Consider the following 16433-nt stretch of genomic DNA (forward strand, 5'->3'; position numbering starts at 1 on the left):
TTTAGCTCAGTGTTGGTAGATTTGATTGTGTTATTGCCCTTTTTGTGACGGCTAAGGTTGATTATCTGTGAAATCCATCCTGAATTAGATTAAAACCAAAAGTCAGTCATTTGTAAATGTTGATCCAATGATTACTTTCTGAAAGAGTCACTAAAATCTGTCCAGTGGTTCAGTTAATGCTCACTGTCATATTTGTGTTAGTCAGCAGACAGTTTTGGTGCGTAATCTGGTCATATTTTACAAATTCTGTCTAGCTGTTTTTTTTTCCTTTTAATATTAAATTGCACATACAGTTCATACTCATGCACTGATTAAAATCCTTTTGTGCTCACATGTCAGAATCCACTCTGCATACATTTTTACGAGAGTATTAGGAAGCAGTTGCAGCACTTCAGCTAAAGTACTTTTAATAAGCAAATAAATTGTGTGTTTGAGCACTTGTATGTGGTTGTGTGTGTGGTAGTGGTCTTGGTGAGATGAAGTGCTTGATTGATGTGTGAATAAGTGGGGCTCGCAGGATGTGTATTTAAAAAACAACAGCAGGTTTTGTCACTTTGCTAAGAGGTCACAGTGATCTTGAATTGATGCTAATTGAACGTGATTCAGATAAATTGATATTTGAAAAAATGTTTTGGCATTGTGTTCCTTCAGTTCTCCACAGTGTTGTGCTGCCTTGTGCTTGTTAGATGTGAAATGAATTGTTTATTGTTTATTGACATAACAAATTTGTAGTAAAGAGCAGCATAAAGTGTCTAAAAACACAAAAAAGCTCCCATTATTTGAACACGTATCCAAGCAAAAGCACTTGTGTTACTTTGTCAGTTTTTTGAGAGGTTAGGGTAATGTTGAACCCCCAAAATCCCTCACTTAAGGATTCTTTGAAATTACGAAATCAGAAACATTTGAAATTTCGAGCATTTGAAATTTTTTGATTTAGACATTTGGGTTTGCTGTGCAGTTTCTTTTCTTGTTTTGAAAATCTTCCTGTTTACTTTGTGGGGCACTTTGGCTGACGGGAAAGTTTGCAAACCAGAAGTTTGGTGGGTTGAATCCCAGCTGTCCCAGTTCACACATTCAAGTATCCTTGGGTGAAACACTCAACCTCAATTCAGCTTTGGTGCCTCCATTGGCAACTGCCTTAAATGTTTGTTTTTTTTTTCTTGTAAAAAAAAATCTTTGTCAAATGATGGACTTCAGATTGTTTGGAAACGGCCTTGTGACCTTTTCCAGAATATTTGGCAACAAAAATGGCTTCTCTGAGATTGTTTTTGATGCCATTTCTTCTAGGATTGTGTTCACACTCCCTTGAATGCTTTAGACCAGCAAACTGCCACAACTTCTGTTCCTATAGTGGCGCTCACACTTGCTAATGATCAGCAATCCCAGTGCTGCGATCGACCATTTTAATTGCTGCTTTTATTTCGTTTTTTTTTTTCATTTGGGAACAACTTGATCCTTTTTTCTCAGTGACTACATTGTCTTAGAGTATTTCAGATATTGTAAGTATTTTAAAGAATTATTCAGCTCATAACTAAAGACGTAGCCTCATACAGCTTTATCATTTTTAAACATACTATTCTTGTCTGTTTCCCGCTCAGTGAACTCATTTCTTTTGCCGATTTTCAGTATCGACATCTTTGGCTGCCCGCTCGGTGTGTTTGTGTGTTTGTATGAGTGTCTGAATATGCATGTTCGAACCGCTCTGAGGACGTCCACGTTGAGTGCTTCTCCTCCACTGCTCTTTCCGGTTGAGGAACAGTCGTTTTTCTGTCGATGGGGCTTATGGATCGGCACATTCAGCATCGTTACCCCCACTCCCTCGCCCACACAAGCAAACTCAGGTTGTTGGTTTTTTTGCACTGTAGTTGGGCTTTTTAAGTGAGATTTAGAAGTCTCGCTGTAAAATATTACTTTTTATGGTGTTGATTTGTGCATCATTTAGTTCCTAGAAAAAAAGCATCCGGAGCTCTGTCATGTAAATTGTAATTTATAATATAGATCTTAGATCAGTGTTGCTTGTAATCAGAAATCTTCCAGGCAAATCTTTATTTCCCTTATTTTTCTTACAATTGAATGTTCGGACTTACAGTCATGGGAAAAAGAAAGCCCACCCTCTTTCAGTTTCAGGGTTTCACGTATCAGGCCATAATAAAAACTATCTGGTCTGCACCAGGTTCTAAAAAGTTTTCAAATCTAACTTCAAATGTACAAAAACACACAACAGTTTCTACCATGTCATTATATTTTTTAAATAACTAAGTCAAAATGAAAAAGCCGTGTGTGGAAAAACTAAGTCTACCCTTACTGCTTTCAACAGATTTAGGAGGGAAAGTTGCAGCCAGATGCTGCTGATCAAATGAACTTTATTAGCTGATCATTATCAGCGTGACCACCTCTATACAGGTGTGTATTAGCACAATGCCAAAGCAGAAAGACATCAGCAATGACCTCAGAGAGGCAATGTTGGCTGCCCATCAATCTGGGAAGGGTAGAGGTCATTTCTAAACAAGTTGGAGTCCATCATTATACAGTGAGAAAACATTTAGGACTTCTGCCAATTTCCCCACGAGCAAACGTCCCAGCTAATAAAACCCGAGGTCAGACCATACAGTGCAAAAAGAAAAAAGAAAAAACCTCAAGAGCTCCATTTTAGACTCTGCAGGCCTCAAGTGGCAGGTAAAGGTCAAAGTTCATGACAGTGCAATTAGAAAAACCCTTGACTTCAGTGACGATGTCCTTTGGGCAGATGAGACCAAAGTAAAGACATTTCCCCATAATGCGCAACAACATGTTTGGCAAAAAGCAACAAATCTGCACAAAGACCTCATAGCAACTGTCAAGCATGGGGGTGGAGGGGCAATGATTTTAGCTTGTTTTGCAGCCACAGGACCTGGGCACCTTGCAGTCATTGAGTGGACCATGAACGCCTCTGTAAACCGAAGTCTTCTGAGTCAAAAGTGAGGCCATCTGTCCAACAGCTGAAGCTCGGACTAAACTGGGCCACAAGGAATGATCCCAAACCCAGGAGCTAATCTACAACAGAACGGGTGAAATGGAACAGATTCAAGGTGTTGAAAAAGTTTAGTTGCTTCATTGAATTGAAGCAACATTGTAAAGAAGATTTTCTGCACAACCATGTGAGAAAATGACTCTTGAGCGTTGTTGCTGCTAAAGGTGATTATACAAGCTGTTGAGACATGGGGTGAACTTAGTTTTTACACAGCTTTCCCAATTTAGTTTTGCTTTTGTTTAATAGATATTGACATCATGGGATCTGTTGTGTGTTTTTGTGCAAATTTTAAAACCTGGTAAAGACCAGATTGTTTTTATTAGATCCTGATCCAAAAAATCCCTCCATGGAAAGTATATAAAGCCCCTGTGTTTTCTTTAATTCTGGATCCTAGTTGTGGTGACCTTCACTTGAGGAAAAAGAACGTAGAACTGAAGATGATTTGTTTAAAATTGCAGAAGGCTGGAGGAGGGCGAGAAGAAGCAGCTCAACACATGGAACCAGTCTGCAAACAAACAAACTAACAAAAACAAAACAAAAAGAAACATATTCATCAGCTTACAAAATGTGGAACTTGATTACACACAACAGATGCAAATACAGAAAAAAATAGCACATAAATATATATATTTTTTTAAATCCAAGTGTTTCCGGACACATGTACACTAAGAAAAATACAAAAATAAACATTATATTGGAAAAAATATTCCTTTTATAAGCTACAAACTGAAAACAAATAGGTCTCAATCAGCTCAGTTACTTTTTTTAACTTTCCTGGAAATGTTAACCACTGTTTTGCCATTTGCACAGTTTCTATATTTGCATGTGTTTTGCGTTTTTGTTGTGCGACTCACTGTTAACATCTTTTATGTCTATTTGTAGACCATATTTTGTGTAGTTTATTTATGTCGAATTTATTTTTAACCTGTAGCCTTTTATTTTTAGCTTTCAGGATGATCATGTATTCAATGTTTTTATTTTTCGCTTTAAAGTTATAATGCATTTAGGCTCATTTTGCCTCTGCACAGTTGTTTCAAATGTACCTCCACTTATGGCTCATTCTATGCGTGGCTTAAGAGGTGTTGATTGCTTGAGTATATCAACACCCAAACCTGTAAAGGCTGTCGGCTGATCATACTTCTAACCAGTTCAGGCAGCCATCATTTGTTTACATTTTTGTTAAAAAATCCTAAAGTGGCATTCTCCTTTGGAAAGAAAAGGGAGTCATCCTGATGCCTATTTGAACAAAACACTGAAAAGTCAAAATGTTTATCACCCACCACTTTTCATGCCAGATTTTTTTCAGTAATTTAAGATCATCTTACGTTGAGAAATGATAGTTATATATGATTTGTTTGAATGCAACCCTATTCTCCCACTTTCAACTCCTTGAAAGTGGATTGGTTGTCGTGGGCCAGTTGAATGGCCCCCAAGGTGTCCCGATCCGACCCCCTTAGGCTTTTATCTTTGGGGTCATCTGAAGGCGATTGTCTATGCTGTGAAGATACAAGATGTGCAGCACCTGAAACTACGGATACTGGAAGCCTGTGCTAGCATTTCTCCTGTGGTGTTGCTATCAGTGTGTGAAGAGTGGGAGAAGAGGGTTGCATTGACAATCCAATACAACGGGCAGCACTTTGAACACATTTTATAAGTGGTGAGAAACTTGTAAATAACTCATGAAAGAATAAGGTTACAATAAAACCAAGCACACCATTGTTTTTCTTGTAAAATTTCCAATAAGTTTGATGTGTCACATGACCCTCTTCCCATTGAAAAAACAAAAGTTGGATCCAAAATGGCCGACTTCAAAATGGCCACCATGGTCACCACCCATCTTGAAATGTTTCCCCCGTCCCATATGCTAATGTGCCACAAACAGGAAGTTAATATCACCAACCATTCCCATTTTATTAAGGTGTATCCATATAAATGGCCCACCCTGTTCAGTATGATACTGTATCTCATGAATCATTGGAAACATTTGTCTTATAGTCATTTTTGTGTTTTTTAAGTTCAGATAGATCGTTGTGATGCTGAACCCATTCTGTTCCCAGAGTTGTCCTGGTCGTACCTCCTTAGCAGTCTCTCATTAGGAGAATGGCTCTGCTGTATTATGTCGGATTAATGGGTCTTTTCCGCTCTGTCTTTTGTTGTCTTATTCAGTGACGTCTTGTGTTTGTTGCCGATGGAATCTCCTGCTGGACGCTGCCCTGTAAGAAGGAAAACGCCTGTCATCGGGTCACGTTGACTGTCTTCCAGAGGGACGTCACAAATGCGTCCAACTCCTGCAGCTTTACTGTTCACACCTGGGACACTGTAAATTAGGGGAACCCTCTCTCACACACACACAGCCACACTCGCTAATCCAATTAGGACAGTAGTTAATGAGCAGCCTGGCCAGGGCCTCCTCAGACGCACGTTGATCCAATTATTACCGGATGGATTGGCTGGGCAATCCCTGTGCTTCCCAGCTCAGAGGTACTTAAATGGCACCGGGCCACTGCGTTAGGAGGACACCGCATACGCACGAAGGATTCCCCTGCTATTTTCATAGACGTATGCGCTAGCTGCGCAGTGAGTCAACTAAGTTGAGAAAGAGGCCATGAAGTAACTTCCACTCAGTCAGCAGAGTTGGAGAGACTGAAAAGAAAATAATCCAGAAATAAACCGGTGTAGAGTTTCCCTTGGAAATGAACAGGAATAAAAAAAAAAACGACAGGCAGATGAGAGACCTTGGGACGCTGCACTCACTCTCCAAACATGCACTCGTGTTCCATGTGCTCAACAACCATTGATCTGATTTGTAGTGAGTGTATGAGTGTGTGCATGTGTGTTTTCTGAGAGGCTCTCCATTAAACGGTAAACCCGAATGAGGTGCTCTCCAAACAAGGCCACAAATCCACACAGAGGCTCTTACCTCAGTGTGTAGCGAGGCTCTGCGGCAGTTGTTAGATTCTCTTTTATTCTCGTCTACGCACACTCACGCCGCACGCCATATCAGCGGCGGTCTCGTGCAGCATTATCCAGGACAATGGCGATCCTCTTTTCATGTGACGAGCTGCGCTGCGATGTTAAAGTCACGCACTCACACGCGTACTTCATGCAAACAGACAAAAAGCAGTGAAAAGGCTTTTGGTGAGGGAAGGCTTGTGAAAAGGTGATTGAGCGAACAGGGGGAGTTAGTTGTGTCTGTCATGTGTCATGTCGGGCCCTCCTTTATGCTAATGCTCTATTCATCTGTGTCATAGAACGATAATGACTCTCACAGCGCAGCGAGCCTCGCCGGGAGCACTCAGACACAGAATGAAGTTGTTGTTTTTCCTATTCCTTCCTGTCTCAACAATCCTCTTTGTTTGCTTTCTTCTTTTTTCTTTTTTTTTTACCTCAGTATTTCTTGTTTGTCTTTGTCTTCGTTGTTAATTTTTTGCTTTACCACCTAAATTTCAGTTTGTTGAAGCAATACTTGAGATGTTTTGAGGTGCAGTTTTGTGAAAAGGTATAAAAAGTGTAAACAACATCTTACCTGTTCTAGATATCTCTTTGAATGGTTTCAGAGTTTGTTTCTAGTCCGAGCAAAGCTAAGACCAAAGTGGATTGCTGCGGTCTTAAAACAACAAGAAAAAATGTTATAGTAGTACGTGCAAACACAAGAGCTGGCCAGTAATTTTTTGACAATTTTTTTCCTAACTGTTCTTTTTCAGCTGTGTTTTTTTTTTTTTCAAGACCTACCGCCCACCCCCACTCCCAAAATAAAAAAACCCAAAATAAAATAAAATAAATAAACAACCCAGAGCGTTCCAGCGTCTGTTTCTGCTTTCGTAGTTTATTTTGAAAGGATTATAAAGTGGAAACTATGGTCACGGATGGGCTCATCTTTACTGTCAGAATACGTGCACCCCCACCCACGTCGATCCATTGGGTCATTGAAAATGAAAAGAATAAAAAGATCCCCTGCTAGCAGAATTAGCAGCAGCACACGTCTTTATACCCGAAGTCAATTTCAATAGAGTTTTTCAGCTGCACAACTTGGGGTGAGTTAACTTTAATCCGCAGCTATTAATTAATTAACTACCAACAAACTCGTAGAGCGTTTTTACCTAAAAACCACTCCCTAAAAAAAACAACTTTATAAACCTTTACACTACTGTTTTTTTATAGGGACTAGTTTTGCACTAGTCAGATATTTACATAGAATTATTTGGTTATTTGAACGCTTTGGTTATTTGCAGCCACCTGCAGCACCTCCAACGCAGCCTGGGACACTTCCTGGAGGAATATCATAGAATTTCTGCCATGTAAACCATGTAATGTAAAACTGATGGCATTGTAAAGGTTGTCAAGATAGTGTTCACATGAACCAGTAGAAAATGTTTGAGCTTGGGATTGTTTTAAGATGACAGTGATCCACTTTTTGTCTTGACCCCACTTGGACTAGCTGCTAGTTTTTTAATCCAGTCAGAATTAAACTATTTCTACAGGTGTAGATTTTCAGTCATCCAGGACTTGGTTAAAACAAAAAACAACCGGACTTTTATTCTTTAGCTGAAGACGTTTCGCTTCTCTTTTTGAATTGATAAAGCTCCTTGGATGAGAAGCAAAACATCATCAACTACAAAATAAAAGTCCATCTGTTTTTGTTTTTTACATTATTTGGATTTAACAATCAAAAGACACTCAAAAAGCTATCTACAACAAGTAAGATAATGTTTGTTCAGAGAAGCCCACTTTAAAAGATCCGAACTATTGCTTTAAATGTATTTTCTCAACAATCTCCTCCAGTATCCACAGTCTTTATCTGAAAGTGTCTTCATAGGACTCCTGTTTCTCTGGATGACATTACAGTTGTTTTCAATTGTTTTTAATGATCTCTAACCATTCACTTCCAGTTTCACAATATTTTTACCATGACAATACATCATTTAATCTAAAATGTGTAAGATGAGTGCACAGTCATAACCTGTTTTGTTTTCAGAGCAGAATTTGTCACATTTGGACATGATGTTTTGGATACAGAGGTGTTCAGTGTGTTTTTCAGAAGTCAACATGACACTTCTTACAGCATTTTGGAACATCTGATGAGTTAAAAATACATTTTGGCACCTTTGTAGTGGGGAAAAAAGAAATAAAACTTTGTCTGTGCATTTCATCTTGTGTTGAATAATGTGTGTAAGCGTAGCTTTAAGTGTCCATTCTCGGACAGCTCCCGGTGCTCCCCAAGTGAGCAGTGTGTGCGAGATGTTGTTCAGTGTGAGTGAACGGCCCATCTAACATGGAGAGCGAATGGAGAGACCGAGGTTTTTGCTTACGGGGATGTGGGGGAGGAGGGGGGGATAGCACATAGCCCTGGGGAGGTTTAACCATGTACAATGTGTGTGCGGGTGTGTGTGTTTGTGTGTGTGTGTGTGTGTGTTGGCCTGAAGGGAACTCGGAATGTTGATGCTGATGCGTTCTGATGGACTCACACACAAACAGACCCTGCCTGTGACTCAGAGACGAGACACTCGTATCCCCTATGGGACAGCCCAAGGAAGACACACACACATGCGCGCGCACACACACACACACACACTCAAGCAGACTGACAGATTCACACATACACATATGCTTGCCAGGTTAGATATGTTCTGGAGCCACTCATGGACGTTGTTCTTGCAGGATAGAGGGATTTGTGTGAGGAGGGGAGTGTGGGATCATTCAGACTGTGAGTCTTCCGAGACCCAATCTGCTCTTCAAGCATCTCATTGTGTCTCAGAATTATTTCTGCAGTGTATTTCTGTGTGAAATTGGATTTGGACGTCTTGGGGGGTTTCTTGCTCACCTCTGGCTCACCCTTATGTTGGCTAAAATGCATGTAAGCACAATGACATGTTCTGTTACGTCCTATGGCGTGGGCCGTGAATGGTCGTTATTGAGGGGGCTGTGGGAGTTTTCTGGGTGCCCGATTGACTTCTCTCAGGGATCTGACGGCAGAGGTTTGGGACAACGACCGGAGGGTTCAGGCTTGATAAAGATGGATGATGAGGCTGAATGAGTAAAAAAAAAAAAAAAAAAAAAAAATGAGGCGGCACTCAATTTGTAGCTCTGAGCCAAAAACTTTGCCTCATTCTATCCCTGACTTATAATCAGACATTAAAACATGAGTAAAACACATTAGCTATTGCTTTAATGTGAATGAGGACACAAGTACACATTTGCAGAGACAAAAAAACACACTGTCTTAAAGAAAAAAAACAGAACATCCAGAAAAGAGCCAAAGGGTTGATATGAGCTGTGTGTGACGCCAACCGTACGCTCGTTATAATAGCGCTGCGAGCCTCCAAGTGACAGATATTACACACACAATGGATCATCAGTGGGTCATTTCAAAGCATTCTTCACAAGCCACTGCCCATTTATTAGAAGAAAAAAAAAAAGAAAATGACCTCAATATGAGCGCAACTCTATCAGTCAGCTGTTTGTTTGCTTCTCGGTGGACTGAAATCTTGTTAAATTCTTCGAATCTGTTTTGGTCGGTACAGCTCAATGGCATGTTCTGAGAAACCATGTAAGCTCGCAGTGTCGCACAGCTGAGACACGCTGCAGCTTTTGGTTTGGATTTATAGGGATATTTGTGTGTGTGTGTGCGCTCATTCAGTGGGAAAACAGGACATGCGGAGACGGCAGCCCGAGGCAAAAGAAACTGAAGGTTCTTGTGTGACTGAATTTATAGCTCAGCGTTTGCTACAATAGGGTATCCTTTCACACTGCTCACAAGTTTTCAGTGGGCTGCCATCTATTCACACTTGAATGCGTCTATTGTCGCTCTCAGACTTCTGTAGGTGAGCTGTGGGAACGGCTGACGGGGGGGATTCTTTCCAGTAAAGTCTGGGTATGGAAAGGAAAAAGAAAAACATCTGCTGAATTAAATAAATAAAAGAGAAATCTTGAAAAGTAACTGTAAAAATCACAAGATTTTATTGGTACTGCAGTGTAAAAATCACAAAAATAAGCCCAAATACCTTTTTTTCCTAGCATTACCCCTACCTTTACTCCTTCTTTATTTAAAGCCACAGGAGATAGCGGGTCAAATTTTCCATATTGGCCCTATTCATGAAGCCAATATGCCATCGGTTGTTGCCGATTCCTTTTTTTACTTAAACTGACGTGACTTCAGTGTTTTTATGTGATTCGCCATCTAGCTTGAAAAAGACTCAAAAAGACCTTGGATTGTCTGTCTTGTTAGCAAAATATCTCATAAACCAGTGGATGGATTTTAATGAAACGTTCAGAAAGTGATCATTAGGTTTCGTTTTACAGTCAACCCAATACAAGATGGCCGACACAGCCAACTGACTATAGGAAACATAAAAATGGCTACAACTCTGTTGATTTTACAGATAGTGAGCTAAAACTTAGTGTGGTTGTAGCCGAGTATCATCTCCAGCAAATACTTTGAGTTTTACACATTGGGCAAAATCTTTGCTTGAAACTTACCCATTATAGTAAAGGTCAGCTGTGTTTGTCTGTTAGTGAAATATAAAACAGTGAACAGAAACTCTCTTTTGATGAAACTCTCAGCAAGTAATCACTGCAGTACACGTACAACTAATTAACTTTTGGAGTCAACCTGATTCACGATGGCTCCTACAGCTAATCAATATTAGTCAACACAAAATTTCTACATACTCAGGTAACTTAGCACATATTGAGCTAAAATTAGGTGTGGTAGTAGCTGAGACTTCACCTCAAAGTGTACTTTGAGTGCTAACACATCTTATGAGATATCTCATTATTGCAGGAGATTACAAGATTTTGAGCAGAATGGCTGTAGCCCTTTAATTAAAACGTTTGTTAAGGATGATCAATAATACCGAACACAAAACATTAAAATGCAATAAAAACTGCATTTGGCCATTGCTCAGATATGCAGTTCCTGTATATTTATGTGGCGTAAATGCACACTGCTGCGCATCCCGGTTTTATGTCCCATGGGCTCAGTGTGTGTGAGAGAGGTGTGAGGTATGTGTGTCATGTTCTTAGTCCTTTAACCACTCAGATGTCCCACAAGGTGTGCCTCCGTGCCATCTGGCATCAGTTTAATAACAGTTTGTGGCGGCCCGGTGAACCCGATCTCGTCAATGAGCTCAGTGGCTGTCACTAAAATTACAATAGAGTGACAAAAACTTTCTCTTAAACAGATCGAAAATAGACAGGGTCAGTCCAGAGCACTATTTTGAAGGATTAAATTTTATTAAAACAAGCTTTAACCAGCAATTTTGCTAATCAGATTGTAGTCACAATCTTTTTTTAATGCTGTTGCTTATGATGTTTTACTTTACAGTAACACAGGGTTCTTAAACATTTCCCACAATCAAATTCAAGCACTTTCAAGCACTTTTCAAGCCCCACTAATGCCCAAAGTGAGTTCTCTGTCCTCTTTGTGGATGTTGTGCTCACAAGTAGCTTATAGCACCTTTAAACCTTATCCAGATGCTTTTCAAAATATTCCTATTCACACACTCATGCAGTACTTTTTTAGTAAGAGTGCCAATATAAGCACTCATATAAAACAGTTGGATTTTCACAGAACAGATAAGAAAACCCAGGCCTCTTTGGAGCTCGGCAGCTCAGGCATACTTCACAGTAGCAACATCATTCCAAGTCTAATTGGGTCAAAGAGAATTTAACTTTACATGACTGAAGTAGAATTTTCAAACACTTGTATAACTGTGACGTAAACACATGCGGTCATACATGCAGAATAAAGTTTGTGAGCTTTGCTAGTTTGTCTTGTGTCACCGCTTTGATGTTTTCTGCTCATTCCTCGCCCCTCTCTTCAACTCTTCCCTTTGGATTCCTTTAAACTGTGAACCTGATTCTCTTTCCGCTACATGACTTCATGAGTGCTACGGCGAGACTTATTCGTAGATTTTCTTTTATTGCGTCCCGGAATTGCGATTAGGTAGTTGTCTGCAGCACGTGTCTTTAATGAGGAATAAACCTGACCACTTCGGTATCCCAGGAATCCACTGCATCATCCCATTCTGGTCTGATAACGCTGGAACTGCCTGATTCCTATCAGCCGTTAGGATGTTGCAGCTGTCTTTGTCCGTATGAGTGTTTATGTGGGGATGTTTTTGGGTGTGTGGGAGTGAGATGCGTTGTCTCCTCATATCATAAGAGGCTTCTTCAAACAAGTGTCCCATAATTCTAGTCTTGTGAATCTAAACAGCCTGAAAAGGAGGGGAAAAAAAGGGGGGGAGGTTGTTGCTGTAACTCGCACTCACTTTTGATTCATACACACACACACACACACACACACGCACACACACACACACACACACACACACACACACACACACACACACACACACACACACACACATACACACAGTGGACCTTAATTCACCCTCTGTGTCAGACAGCAAGGTTTCCGGAAGGAATTCCAAGCATCCCAGGAACTATCTTCCTGATTCCTACTGGATTAGCTTAAGACTTATCTTGTCTCGATCCTCAGCCGAGAAACACGCTCACATCCACACACCGGCCAACAAGCCCAGATATCCACTTTAACAAAAGCTGAATTTATATTGTGACTGAGCAGCTGGGAATGTTTCTGTAATCCTGGCCATGGTGAAGCACGGGCGCTGAATTCCACCGGCGAAGAGGAGGAGGAGGAACTTGCCCAGGATGTTGGGCTGAGATAAGAGGGGAAAATGTGCCTCGTTTAACTCCAGTATGTGCCTTTGGAGAAGAGATGTTTGTATCATCTGCACAGGCTGTCAGGGTAATTTTTCCACTGTGAGGGTAAAAGCGAGGGTCAGCCCTCTGCTGTGTTTAAACAACACGAGCTAAGCTGGTAACGACACAATAAACGGCAGAGGTTTGCCTTTGATAGGGGCAGCAGGTTCATTTCATGGCCAAAAGACTGTGGACACAAACTGTGGGGCATGGCTGCAGTAGCTGCTGCTCATTTGAAGGATTGTTTTTTGTTAATAATCAGAACCGAATCAGTGCAAATGTGGATTTGTGCAGCAGGATTTTGCTTAAGAGGTCAAAGAAGCGGATCAAACAGGGTTTCAAATTTCTGAAGATGTATGTAATTGTGCGTACTCACACTTGACATCTGTGAATTAATTTCAGCAAATTAAAGGAAAAAAAAAAAACGTACCTATCGTAGAAATATAGCATGTGGAGACTTTTACGTGCAAATAAAAAAAAAAAGCTAAAAATCGCAAATTGTGACCCTTGTTGTCACAAAATCTCAGTTTAACTCAGCGGGTGTCGGGTTTAGGGTTGCGTTTGGGTCTTTACATCTTGTTCTTTGTCCCACAAATTGAGATGATGTCCCACATTGTGCTCGGCTCTATTTTTTTAAAAGTCAACAGAGCGGAACGGATGCTTTGTTATGATTTAGCTTATATTCAGTGGCTCATGAAGAAAATAGGGAAAGCCGTCATCATGTGTTCAGTGCTCACATGGGTCATGTGCTGATTAACCTGTCGCCATCTCTTTGGTGCTTAAATACACCCAGCAGGTCCAGCTTAGAAACTACTTCACTTGTGAAGATTTCTTAGGCACATAAAGCCGGTAGCAGCTGCTATCAGCGCTGATTGAAATAAAGCAGTTGTCGTTTTTATCACCATGCTGAGGTTTGATTTTAAGAGCTCTTCTTTTCACCTTCATCAAAACGCCCAGGGAAGTGAGAATCTTTTCAAAGAGCTCTGATCATCTCCCAAGCACAATCCACTCCCTAAAAACTAGGGGGATTGTGTGAAATGTAAATAAAAACAGAATGCAATGATTTGCAAATCTCTTAAACCCACATTTTATCTACAATGGAACATAGTAATCACATGAAATGCTTAAACTGACACACTGTACCATTTTTTGTAAAAAATAAAAAAAATAACAGAATAATGTCTTTCAACAACTGAGAAAACTTTTGCTATCCCATAACCTAAAGTTCATAATATCATCTGAAGATTTCAAGAATCTGGAGAAATCTCTGTGTTCAAAGGACGAGGCTAAAAGTCAGTATTGGATGGCTGTGATCTCTGGGCCCTCAGGCGACCCTGCTTTAAAAACAAGTCTGATTCTGTTATGTACAGGTACACTTCCACAAACACAGATCACAGTGGCATCCACAAATGCAGGTTAAAGCTCTATCATGTAAATAAGAAGTCATGTGCGAACACCCTCCAGAAATGCCGTCTTCTCTGGACCAGTTATTCATCTGAAATGACAAAATGGAAAACTGTTCTGTGGGCAAATCAAAATTTGAATATCTTTTTGGAAACCACAGATGCTATATCCGTATTACCGAGGAGAGGGACCATCAAGCCTGTTATAAGCGCTCAGTTCAAGAGCCTGCCTCTCTGATGGTATAGGGGTTCATTAGGGCCAATGGCATGGGCGGCTGACACATCTGGAAAGACACCATCAGTGCAGAAAAGTATACAGAGGTTTTAGATCATCATATGCTGCCATCCACATGTATTTTCCAGGGAAGAGCTTGCATATTTCAGCAAGACAATATTAACACATCATGATTTGAGGAGATTTGCAAATCATTGCATTCTGTTTTTATTACATTTTACACAAGATCTTAAGTTTTTTGGAATTAGGGGTTATAGTTTTACACATTTTTAATCTTTATTTCAAAGAACCTGAAGGGTAATCTGGCAGTTTAAGTTTAAGATATTTACGCATTTTGTTTATATTTCATAACATCAACGCGTGCTTATTGGAAGTGTTTTGAAATGCATTCGTCCTGTTGTTGTCGCCGAGCTATAGTGTTTGATTGTGAACAGTTTGAATATAATCTGAAATATTTTACACTCATCTCCGAGCCCCAGAATTGAGATCTAACACTCTGCAGTGGACGACGGGTGAGTGAGTGCTTTGGAGTGTGCAGTCGGTGGAGTGCTGTGCCCATGAAAGACTCTTCTACTCCCACTCAGTGGGAAGAGGAGAGTGGGCTGCTGTGGAATTGAGAACCCTCATCCCCCCTTCACTACAGTCGGTGAGAGCCACAGGGTCCGCGCTAAGTGCTGCCGGGCACTATTACTGTGAAAAGGACTCCTCTCTAGGGTGTCCTTTCAAGTGTCTGCTTAACGGGACACTACTGAGAGCCCCGGCCTGCTTGTGTGATTGAGTGTGCGTCTGCATGTGTGGGCCAGTGCACTTGCTTGTATAATGTGTTGCTGGGAAGGTTTGTGCGGTTGAAACCAGATCAGGTATGTGTGACAGCCACTGCGTGAGTGTGCATTTATAGAGCGGCGAGTGTGTGCCAGGTTACAGTATTAATAGTAGGTGGTGTGTTTGTACACGACACTAATAGCTGCGTGGCTGATATTAGCGGATCCGTTTCCATCACACTGTGTGGCGTAGAAGCGCCTGATTCAGCAGGTGTCTCCCCCTAAACGTCCTCAATGTTCTCAGGCTCCGCAGATAGAGTCTGAGGAGGGTTTGCCTTGTGATGTGGCCCGTTTGCCAAGCTGCCGAAGGGAGGGTGGGGTGGTCACGCTTTTACTCATAAACGTGAACCCGAGAGGGTAGTATTTAGTAAACAGATCGAGTTAAAAGCAGCGAGTGAGCCAGTTAATAGCTGGTTATTTATTAATGCTTAAAGGAATAGATTGGATCCTTTTAAGTGGGGTTCTGTGGAAAGGTTTGAACATTTAATATCTTACCTGTTGTAGATATCAGGGATGGGTGGTGATTTTTTTTGAAGAAATTTGGAAGAAATAATGTGACAGTCACTGTTGCCGTTTTCTTTTAATTTTTTTTACACTGGCACACCGACAGTGACACGCTAAGTTGTTTCCTAATGGTGCTTTTTTCAACACAACACCTTCATCCCGATCCCCCCTTCTGAAGTAAAGCCGAGTAAGGCCAAGACTAAAGTGAACCCCTGCCATCTTAAAACAATTAAAATCTCAAAAAATTTTTAGCAGTTCTAGCAAACACTGTTTTATACGCCTTTTCATTACAATCACAGTTATTCACGTAGAACTCTGTGAGTATTTACATGCGCAAATAGTGGCAGCAGCAGCTAGCTGCAGCACCTCTGGTGTAGCTTGGACCACTTTTTGCAGAAATAATTGTAAATTCCGAAAGTGTCAGTGATTTAAAGATTCATAAAACAGTGTTTGCACGAACCGCTATGAATTTTTGAGACTCTGAGTTGTTTTCGGACAGCAGCAACCCACTTTGGCCTTGGCCATGTCATTATCTCATCAATCTGGTCAGAATTAAACTCCAAACCGATGGCGTTCAAAGAGCTATCTTCAACAGGGAATATACAGGTGCTGGTCATAAAATTAGAATATCATGAAAAAGTAGATTGATTTCAGTAATTCCATTTAAAAAGTGAAACTTGTATATTATATTCATACATTACATACAAACTCATATATTTCAAATGTTTATTTTGTTT

The 16433-nt window shown here is 40.6% G+C and overlaps 3 long non-coding RNA genes across 4 annotated transcripts in view; 1 reads left to right on the top strand and 2 right to left on the bottom strand.

Moving 5' to 3' along the window:
- The window catches only part of LOC112450795, a 32392-nt gene extending 25458 nt beyond the window's left edge, over nt 1–6934 (top strand). For both annotated transcript variants that reach the window (XR_003039494.2, XR_003039492.2), the window contains one exon: nt 5177–6934. This is a non-coding gene — a long non-coding RNA (uncharacterized LOC112450795). The remainder of the gene's footprint in view (nt 1–5176) is intronic.
- Nucleotides 1631–16433, bottom strand: part of LOC119617812 — a 47779-nt gene continuing 32976 nt past the window's right edge. Inside the window, exons 2-3 of the long non-coding RNA XR_005234229.1 lie at nt 5085–5223; nt 1631–3530 (exon numbers count right to left, since the gene is read on the bottom strand). This is a non-coding gene — a long non-coding RNA (uncharacterized LOC119617812). The remainder of the gene's footprint in view (nt 3531–5084; nt 5224–16433) is intronic.
- On the bottom strand, nt 12296–14951 carry LOC119617813. Its single transcript, XR_005234231.1, has 2 exons — nt 14316–14951; nt 12296–14228 (listed from the first exon to the last, which is right to left on the bottom strand). It is a non-coding gene; the product is annotated as an uncharacterized LOC119617813 (long non-coding RNA).

This window comes from Kryptolebias marmoratus, linkage group LG16, assembly GCF_001649575.2.
Source record: "Kryptolebias marmoratus isolate JLee-2015 linkage group LG16, ASM164957v2, whole genome shotgun sequence".
Classification (NCBI taxonomy): Eukaryota; Metazoa; Chordata; class Actinopteri; order Cyprinodontiformes; family Rivulidae; genus Kryptolebias; species Kryptolebias marmoratus.